This window comes from Triticum dicoccoides, chromosome 1B, assembly GCF_002162155.2.
Source record: "Triticum dicoccoides isolate Atlit2015 ecotype Zavitan chromosome 1B, WEW_v2.0, whole genome shotgun sequence".
Lineage (NCBI taxonomy): Eukaryota > Viridiplantae > Streptophyta > Magnoliopsida > Poales > Poaceae > Triticum > Triticum dicoccoides.
The window spans coordinates 328,780,130-328,791,408 of NC_041381.1; positions in this window are offsets into that span (position 1 = coordinate 328,780,130).

An 11,279-nucleotide genomic window follows, 5' to 3' on the forward strand; every position below is an offset into this window, starting at 1 on the left:
TGTGGAGGGGTGGCCGTGGAGGGGTGGTTGAACAGGACCTCGTGGTGTGGAGGGCTGGATGAACAGTAGACGGTGGAGGGCTGGATGAACAGTAGACGGTGGAGGGGTGGTTGAACAGTAGCCGGTGGAGTAGCGCGCGGTGGAGGCTGGATGAACAGGAGCCCGTGGAGGCTGGAGGAGGTCGACGGTAGCCCGTGGAGGATGGAGGAGGTCGACAGTGGAGATGAACAGTATCCCGTGGAGTCCCATTTTGCGGTACGCCACACCCCTCCCCCCGTTTCGACCGTAGCGCTCCAACACAAGTCCGCTTCGTTCGTTTTGCGGTACGCCACACCCCTCCCGATCAACAGGACCCCCGTTTCGACCGTAGGAGGTCCGTTTCCTCCGTTTTGCGGTACGCCACACCCCTCCCGATCAATAGGACCCCCTTTCGACCGTAGGAGGTCCGTTCTCTCTGTTTTGCGGTACGCCACACCCCTCCTGATCAACAGGACCCCGTTCCGAACGTAGGAGGTCCGTTTCCTCCGTTGTGCGGTACGCCAGGCCTCGTTTCCATCGCCTGTTCCGTCCAAGCTGGTTGGCTCCCACGCATTCCGTTGCCTCCCGATGAACACGATGCATTCCGTTGCCTCCCCATGAACACGACGCATTCCGTTGCCTCCCCATGAACATGATGACGACGCTGTTTCTCCGTTCCGACCCAGCCATGTACGTATGCGCGAGTAGGCGTTCGAGACCCTGCCCGCATGTACGTACGTGGCCGTATTTTCTTTCTTGCACCCTCGCCGCTGTACGTGTACATGCTACGTGCGCGCCCCTACTACGACACGTGCACGCCTCTACTACGACACGTGCGCGCCTCTACATCCACCAGCATATATGTACGTGCACATTCGTGACTAGAATGACAATGCTACGTACGCTTCGACCAGGTGGGTCCCGACTGTCAGGCACTTCCTTGCGTGCGAAGATGTAGCTGGTGGGTCCCAGCAGTCGGGGGGCGAATCGTTTTTTTGCCCAGACGCACTTCCTTGCGTGCGAAGATGTAGCTGGTGGGTCCCAGCAGTCAGGGGGGCGAATCGTTTTTTTTGCCCGGACGCACTTCCTTGCGTGCGAAGATGTAGCTGGTGGGTCCTAGCAGTCAGGGGGCGAATCGTTTTCTTTTTGCCCGGACGCACTTCCTTGCGTGTGAAGGTGTAGCTGGTGGGTCCCAGCAGTCAGGGGGGAAATGTTTTTTTCACGAAATATGGTGGCCTATCCGGTGGGTCCCCGCTGTCAGGTGGAGGAATAATTATTTTGCGCGTAATAAGGAGGCACTTCCTTGCTGCGGCCATGGACCCAGCTGTCAGCCTCTCCACGTATAGTCCATGTCCGATGGAAGCCGTTCCTTGACCATGTTGACCACGCCGCGCCGAGAGCACCAGGGCGGTGGACAATGGCGAGGCCAAGGAAGGGGACAACACAGAGCCGAGGAAGACGCGGCAGTGGATGCCCACGCGTAGAGGAGTACGAGGGTTCACTGGTTCGCTGCGGTGTGAGGCTGCCGTTGCCGCAGAATAACAGGGGGTGTGGGTGAGTAGAGGGATGGCCTGGCCAGCGGTAGGAGTAGTAGGGGGCGGTGAGGCCTCCGCCGCATCGTAGCCGACCACGGGAGGCAGGAGCACGAGGCACGACCGGCGCTGGTTTGGGCGGCTGGAGCAAGAAGACCAAAGGTTGAAGAAGCACTACGGCCGTTGGATAGACATCATACTGTCACTGGATCTAGAATCGTGCATATTGACTAAGTTGACAAAGCCCTCCATCCCCGTCAACTTAGTAGTCCCACAAGTCAGCCTGCCACTATATTGGGTCCCAGCTAACAGGGGGAGTATTCATTTTTTTTGTGCGTAATAAGGAGGCACTTCCTTGCGTACGAAGATATAGCTAGTGGGTCCGAGCTATCAGAGCCGGCCGTGGGGAGGAGGGAGCAGGCAATCCCGCCGGCGCTTGTTTGAGCGGCTGGAGCAGGAAGAGCAGAGATTGAAGAAGCACGACGGCCGTTGGATGGCCATCCAACAGTCACTGCTTGTGCGTCAACCTTTTTTTAGGAAAGCCTCAAATCTGTGGAAAACAGCATGCGGCCCATCTGCCATTATTTTTAATAATTTACATCCCATTTGCTAATTCTTAAGGTTTTTTTTGGAGCCCATATTCTTTTTGTTAGCATTACAACCCATATTGTGGCCACAGTTAAAAACTTATACGGAATTTTGCATATTTCGGTGCGGTCCGAACTGTTTTTAATCCCGAAATTTCGACTCACATTCAAACTGATTTTAAAAATAAATATATATCAATATAAAATCCAACAAACTCTCCACGCATAAAAATTAATGTAATTTAAAATATCGAAAGGAAAAAAAAGATATTTGAAAGTAATTGCCGGTTTGATGTGTTTTAAAAATGTACATCCCATTTCTCATTATTGATGGGCCATTTTCTCGGCCAGCGGAATGAAAGCTCTCCTCGTCTTGAAAGATTTGCAGCCTAACAGGCCTGACAAAGTGACTTACTTGGCAAATCATAAAAAAAACTGGGCTGTGGCCATGGACCCAGCTGTCAGCCTCTCCACGTACAGTACTCTTCCGATGGAATGTCGTTGACCACATTGACCATGCCGCGCCGAGAGCACCAAGGCGGTGGACGACAGCGAGGCCTAGGAAGGGGACGACGCGGAGCCGGGGAAGACGCCGTAGTGGATGCCCACGCGGAGAGGAGTACGAGGGTTCACTGGTTCAATTGCGGTGTGAGGCTGCCGTCGCCGCAGGGCCTGGCTAGCGGTGGGAGTAGTAGGGCAATGAGGCCTCAACGGCAGCACAGCCGGCCATTGGAGGCAGGAGCAGGCGGTCTCCCCGGCACTGGTTTGGGTGGCTGGTGCAAGAAGAGCAGCGATTGAAGAAGCAGAAGGACCGTACAATTCAAATCCAATTGTTACTGCTGCTAGAATCATTTGTTGACTAAGTTCACAAGCCCTGCGTACGCGTCAACGTAGTAGGCCCACAGGTCAGCCTCCCAACCGGTGCGCCCCAGATGTCAGTGGGAGGAATCATTTTTTTCGCGTAATAAGGAGGCAATTTTTTTGAGACAAATATAAGGAGGCAGTTGATTGCGTGCGGCCAGGCAAGCAGAGGGACTAGGGTGCGCCGGGGAAGCCTGCGCGGCATCACAGCGGGCCACAAGAGGAGGGAGCAGGCAGTCCCGCCGGCGCTAGTTTAGGTGGTTGGAGCAGGAAGATCAGAGATTGAAGAAGCACGGCGGCTAGAATCGTGTGTTCACTGACAAAGCCTTGCGTAAACAAGTCAACCTCAAAATCTGTGGCGTGTACAACCCATTTGCTATTATTTTTATAATTTTTACTCATTTTCTAATTCATATGGAATTTATTGCAGCCCGTTTTCCATTTTTAGAATTGCCGGCCATTTTCTGGTCAGTACCAGGGTAAAAAATTAACTAAATATGTGGAAAATTTTGAAAATTCGCAAATTTTTGCTGGGGAACGAAACATTCTTAATCCAAAAATTAATAGCCATACTAAAAAAAATTAAAAAAATTAGTACTATGTCATGTTAATTCCATTGAAATACGTATAAGATATCAGTGAAGAACATAATTCAAAAAAAAACTAATATCCCATTTGCTCGTCTTGAAAGATTTGCAGCCTAGTAATTCAGAGAAAACAAATAGGCCTAGCTTGGGTATTCTTCAAAAAGAAATACTGGGCTACCTATTTTCCCAAAGAACTGGTGCGTGAGCATTTAGCTTTATTTATTTATTTACTTATTTATGTTTAGGGGACCATGAGCATGTACCTGGGCCGGATTCATGTGAGAGCCTCCCTTCCAGTTAATTATGGGCTTCTCTATTGGGCCTTCATCAGTGGGCTGCATGTTATCAACAAGTGGAAAATGTGTTCCGTACGAAAAATAGTATGAGCTACGTACGGTACGGGGCACTAAAGGATCGAACCGTGCAACGACTTCCAAAACATTGTGTTTGTCATTCTAACAACACGTTTATTCAACCAACACACGAAATATACTACTGATTGTACATTGAAAACAGCAGTAGCAGCAACCAGGGCTGGGGGTGCAACAGAAGCAGTAAGCAGGCCAGAAGAGTGCAGAAGCAGCTCTCTCTTCCAAACCAAACATCAGCCATCATTACAAAAGGGCTACCAAAAAAGAACAAGTGTATGCATCAAACTAAATAAAGATCCTACTACACCAAGTGTATGCATCTAACTAACTGGCTCAGTTAGACGTTACTATTTATTAAGCTGTTGAGATTGGCTAACGGCTTGAACCAGATGGGTGCCTGATGGGGGAAACTCCAGCCAGCAGGTCGAAGTCTGATACTTGCGACCCTCTCTCCTACTTTGGGCTGCAGAGCATGGCGGCACATATCAGGGTATGGTGCATGCAGAGACGCATGGTACGCTGTGTACACACAGTTTTGCCTGATGAACGAAACCGCGCTGCCATCATGATCCTTACCGTCGGTTATCTCCTGGTTAATCGGATAATTTAGTCCGACAAACATAGAGCGTGTACCAAGGCTACTTACCAGCCTCCAGTCAAAAATTCCTGAAGGCCCAGAGAAGCTGGGATCCTGCTCAAAGACCTTGCAATGACTGTGATTGTATGATCGAGCCAGGAACCACCTGATCGAGCCGGTACATGCGAACGATCATCAATCTTTCGCCATCGTCTGATCGAGCCAGGAACCACCTGCAACTGCCATGCCGCTTTTCTTTGAAAGGTTCTGGGATTAGGAAGGGTAGGGACACCAGGCGGCCTACAACATCATATCAAGTTGGAGTCAAATAAAAAAGGGCTCTTGATTTAGTCAATCTTAAGAACAGCATGTTATGAGCATGAATATTTTTCAGTAAATGTTGACAGTAATATAAGCAAGCCATCATGATATCATAGGAAAGTAACATACTGCTGTAACAACCGTTTGTAGCGATGACTGGAGTAGGCCAGCAATACGTCCAGCCATAGAAGGAGTCGACAGCGTAAATGAAGCCCTTGTGTTTAATGGCATCAGAGAACCATGGAGGATGTATGATCCTGCGATGGACGTGCAGATTTATCCACTTACCGCAGTGACCTGTCAGATAGGCGAGACCGCGGTTGAAGATCGCAATTAGCCTGAAATCTTTATAATTCGCAGATCTTGTGGGCACTTGGCAGATTACAATCTTGAGCAAATCAAACTTGGTATCATGTTGGCTACTGTAAGATTCCGAGTATTCTGGGCCGCGGTGCCAAAGCAGTGCAGTGTTAATCGAAGGAAGGGGGATCAATCGCCGGGTGTAGACCTCCACGAGCATCCAGCTGCCGCGACCGTCGACAAGCACCATCCAAGACGTGTTCATGTCGACCCAGTACATATTGTTAATGTAGCTGAGGCTGATGGGATCGGATCACAGTGAAGGGGGTTGATGCTCGCCACCCTATGATCGTTATGCTGTGTGACATGCAGTTTCTAAAGATCAGGCGGCATCAGCAAGCAAGGAGCTGGCTTAAAAAGCTCCGGCCCGAGGGCTTTGAGTAAACGGTACAACCCCGACGAGCACACGGCGAGCGGCATGGTACTGAGATTGTCCACACGCGAAACAATGAGCTTGATTACCTCTGTGGGGAGCGAATTCCAGCCACTCTTTCGGTGGACGCTGCTCGGTTCTGCCATTGTTAGTGCTTGGGTTTCAAACGAGGGGGGGAGGCGCCTTAGCGGGGATGGAAGCTTGGACGAGATTATGTGCGGACAAATATGGAGAAGCGAATATGTGCTGCGGGAAGTGGACAGGTGATGATGACTACATCATGCCGCTTGACTTACGAGACACATACCAGCAACGTAGGGTCATATCGATGCCAGACAACTTGCTTGAGTGATCCCAGTACTGGTACTCCCTACAGTACCTACTACAGTACTATGCCCTAGCTTGCTAGAGTAGAGTAGTAGAGTAGGACTCTGCTCTACTACTAGCACCGGAGCAGTAGTATATTCTAATCTAAAATAGTTACAAACTTCAATGCCCGAGCGTGGAACGACTACGAACCATGCTCAAAGACCGTGTCTACGTGGTGTTTGGACTTATATGCAAAAAAATAGCAAGATGCCCGTGCATTGCACGGCACACCATCATCACCAACTCGGTTTTTTCTCTACTCCTACTCCTATAAAAGACTTAGTTGGTGATGATGGAGGCGAGGAGGCGTGTTCAGCCGGGCGTGCAGCGGACGGCGCAGCACTATTCGATTTGTTATAAGAAAAAGTAGTAGAGATAGAGACATAGGGAGGAGCACGAGGTTGTGGGAGATAAGGATGAACGAGGCAAGGCCTTATCTGTAAATGTGGAGAGAGGTGCAGGTATCTTTTGTAAAATTGTCATAGTTGGCTTTCTATCCGTCAGATATAAATCGGACGGTCTATATTACAAGATGGCAGGCATACCATCATCACCAACTCGGTTTTCTATAAGAGTAGATATATATAGATATAGATAGATAGAGACTAGGGAGTACTTGTAAGGACACCATCTACTGCTTCGTGTGCTACTCCTGCACTCCATTCGGCGGCCGCAACGTCCCCTACAGCCACTCCCTCCTGCGCTCCATTCGGCGGGCGCTGTTGAAATCTAGGGAGTGCACTCTCGCGACTGCTGGCAGCCACGACTTCACCGACGACGACTTCTTCCCCGACCTCGGCAACCTCTTCCTCAACGACATGGGCGACAACCTCAACGCCAACGGTGCTGCTCCCGTTGCACCGTATGTGTTTCTGTCCTTCCTGTTCGAAATCATGGTAGAATTCATGTTTCTACTCTGTATCCTACTACTATGCTAGTCCACATGATTAGTTTCATCTCTATTATAGCCGTCATGATTTATTTTGTGCTTATTCGGATTAAATCTCGTAGTAACTTGCTCACATATTCAACTGGCGCAACATCCCCTACAGCCACTCCCGTTTCATGGACGGCCTGGTCGATGCCTCCAAGGAGCCCTTCATCCACTGCTATGAGTGCCTGATGCCATTTTGTGGCTCGCCGGCGGACATGGTGCATCACCTCACGGATGCGTGCAGCGGTCACTGCTAGCCCTTGGAGGAGAACATCAAGTACGACACGTGCTACCGGTTCACCATGCCGGAGTCACTGGAGGATCACCGCCGCCTGCTAGTATCTAAGGAGGATGGCAGCGTCTTCCTCTTGATCGTGGGCACCGGCGAGGACCGCGCAGGCCGCCACCCCATCTCTGTAATGTGCGTCAGGGGCGTCGCCGCTGATGCTGACACTGACACGAGGCAGATGTACGGGTGCATGGTCAATGTTACTACCCCTCCGGGCGCGTGCGGCGAAACCGGCCTCATCGGACAGACTTGGACTCTGAGGAGCTTGGACTATCCCACCAATGTGGACTTGGAAAACCCATGGCATCCGTTCCATCCTTTACCCGCCGATTCGGTGCATAGGGACTCCAGGGAGGTTCACCTGGACATACGCATTATCAAGTGCACTTAGAAAACATGTAGTGTGTGTGTGGGTGCTTATGGCCTGTGTCTTTGTCGCTTTTGATTCTGTAAGCTTGTCGTTAAACTTGAGTGGCTTTCGCCGCAGTCCTTCCTTTGAACTGCTCCTCTCAGTGAGCTGATGTAAGACACTTTGGGTTTCATTTGATAATGGAACCGGGGAGGAGCCTCCCTGTTCTTCTAAAAAAATACTCATTATCAAGTTAAATGTTGATCATTAGTCTTCGCTCAATGTAATCCGTTGTCTAAGCATGTGGAGACTTCCATGCATGACATTGCTCTATTGGAGTATCGCGCATGAATAAAAGTGTATCCGTTTATGGTTTAGTCTAGAATCTTCCATGTATGAATTTTTACTACAGTACTGGTGAAAGACTTACGATGAACCATTTCTTACATCTCCTCTGCCCCCTTGCAAGTCATCCTGATTTAATCCCTCCGTCTAGGTGTATAAGGGCATGGTTAATATTACTTAATAGTATAGCCAACTGTTGACTATAAGAAAGTGCCATGTCATCTGTAGCCAACATGTATAACAATCGATACTCAAAAACTAATTCTTAAAGATCATTTCTTGCAAAGCACAATAAGTGTTATTTCTTCACAAGTTTTGGATGCAGGTTGAACAGTTGAACGCTTTTGTTTGCAAAAGATACCTTTTTATCTATTTCACCCAGATGTTTGTGAGCTCTAGAGATGAGATAATATCCGAAGAAACCTATTGATACCCGTTACACATGAGATGACCCCCACATCCTTTCTCAAAATAAACAACTCCCCGATCAATGCATTTCACTCTTCGGTGCAACGCACGGGCACCTTACTACTATGGATTAGTACGACCAAAAATTGAACTAACATTATATATAGTACGATAAATACTAATGCATGTCACCTAAAATTATATCATTCAAAACTATGTTCAAATACGACTCCAACAATATAGTTTTTGTTGACATGCACAAACATTTTGTCAGTTAAATCTTCAGTCAAATTCAATGGGGGACTAATAAACCACGACCGATGTAGTACAAGTGTAGAGGGTGGCACTGCACGGGAGTCTCACCTCTCACCCTGCTCGTGGCACGGCAGTAAAGCCGTCATATCACAAAACCCAACCACTCCCAGTAATAAATGGCCTGGTAAAATAAACAGACAAGCACCATCACATCCCTCCGTCTTTTTTGCGTTTCATCTCTCTGCATTTACTTTCTCCGGTTCATCTCCCACACTCGATCCCTAGCTACTACTCCTAGGGCCAGTTCTTTTGGCGGCTTCCCCAGCTTTTCCCACAAGACTAGTCACAGTGGAGAGTAACAATAAGGCGCCTCACTCATTTATTTGGGCTTCTAAACTACTACTCCGTCCTGGTTTATTCCTCACCATTGTAATTTGTGCTAAATTTTGACCAAAGATTTAACTGATAAAATGTTACTCAAAACACTTAGGCGCGGTGCATCTAGGTGTGTAAGTCATCTTACGAAAACCAAATAATCCCAAAACACTTAGGCATGGTGCATTAACTTCTACCTCGTTTCTTGTTTCTTGACATATCAACCAATAAGAGATAAAGAGTGTGCATGCTTTTAATGACTTGAGATATCAAACACGACATGCAGTGGTTAGTTCATTGCATGCAATACTATTAATTAGCAAATAAACATTAACATTTCTCGTTTTCTCCTCCTCCTTGGTCACAGTGCACAGCCTAAGATGACTTACTCACCTAGATGGATGGAGTAGTGCATGTGACATGCACTAACATTTCATTAGTTAAATTTATGATCAAAATTTGACACAGATTACAATGGGGACCAATAAACCAGGACGGAGGTAGTAGTTATGGGATTACTAATCTAGAAGCCTAAAAGAACTGCCCCTGGTACTCCTACTAGTAGTAGTACTCAAGTTGGAATTCCAATTGCACGGCACAACTTGTTAGGCAAAAACTTCGATACAGGGTGTAGGAAGCGGTTTGGGAATTTGCATGCCTTTCCAACCAGTGAGATACTCCGTACAAAGTATGATAGAGAAATAACTACAGAGAAGGAAGCTAAAAGTAAACAATCAAACGAGCATTTTTGCATTTGTTTTGCATTGAATCATTTCACAAGCTTGACTAGTGCTGTTTTTCTACTTTTACAAAAACCGCATCGTAATGTTAAAACGTGCATTTGCATGTACATAAGTAATAGTAGTACTCCCTCCGTCTAGGTGTACAAGTGTTCCCTCCTTCCTGGTCACCGTGCATAACCAAAGATGACTTATTGACCTGGATGGAGGGAGTACCACAGTCTGCAAGCATATATCGAGAGAGACGTGTAGTCCGATAGTATATAGTAAAGTTTGTGCTATATGCACGTACTTGCAAAATGCGTAATAATACACAACGTTTTCAAACTTTCCCTTTTACATACTTAATTAAGGATGCTAAAAATTCCTGAACGTTCGGGATTTATCATTTGCGTCCCAAAACTAATGAGATCGCCTTACGAAACAAAAATTATACTCCTCCTAAAAGCCACGGCGCTCGCAGGAGCGCTTGCGGCGCGCCACGAGAGCCCTGGTGCGTGGCCGTTTCCCAGCGCACCGACACAACGCCTCTTCCTCAGCCTCGCAACTCGCGAGGTGCTGATTGGCGGCTTGCCGGCGGGCGAGCGCGATCTCACCGGTGTGGTGATCCGGCGCCAACAGGTACTCCTCCTGGCTGGAAGCGTGCACCCGGTCCATGTACCGCCAAGCGTAGATGAGGCGCTTGGGCCCGACTACACTCAGGGCATCGGCACGGGCGTCCTCCGCCACCCTCACGGCCCTCGCACGAGCCTTCTGCCAAAGAATCAATTGCTTGACTCTCTCGGACGCGACATAGATCTCCCAGAAAGCTTGTTGCGCGGTGCGCTTCTCTTCCTCGGCCTTCTTCTCCGCCTCTATTTTGGCGCGCTCTGCTGGAGGCAAAGCCTCCCACAAGGCGACATCCATTTCTTTCCAAAGCTCCTCAAGGCTGGGGGGCTCGGCAGGCGGCGCTGCGTTCTCCTCGTAGCGGGGAGCCGACGCGTCCTTCGACACGCGTGCTGGCGAGATTGGGAACGCCGACGCATCACGGCGAGGAGCGGAACACCGACGCGTCCTCCTCGACTAGTGGCGGCGAGGAACGGAACGGCGACGTGTCGCGTCGCGGCGAGGAGCGGAACACCGACGCGTCCTCCTCGACTAGTGGCGGTGAGGAACGGAATGGCGACGCGTCGCGTAGCGGTGAGGAGCGGAACACCGACGCGTCCTCCTCGACTAGTGGCAGCGAGGAATAGAACGGCGACGCGTGACCGTCCGCGCGATGCAGCGAGGGGCTCCTAGGGCTTGGGAGGGGCGATGCCATGGTGGTCGACGTGAGAGGGAGGGGGAGGAGATAGCGATGAACGTGAACGTAAGGGGGAGGAGATAGCGATGTCGTGGGAGGCGCAATATTTATAGCGAGCAATGGCACACCTACGTAAGATATGGACTGAGCTGCACTGACTTAACTGCAGGTCCAGTTGCGTCACTGACATGTGGGCCAGTACACTGCTGGGCCCGTATGTCAGTGACCCAATGCACCTGAAGTTAAGTAAAAGCTACGTGGGCATATTTGTTGGAGTAAATTACGGGGGAGTGAAGGGGTGGAAATATTGCTGGTCACAACGGATTGGACGAGCGTGGGGGGAGGA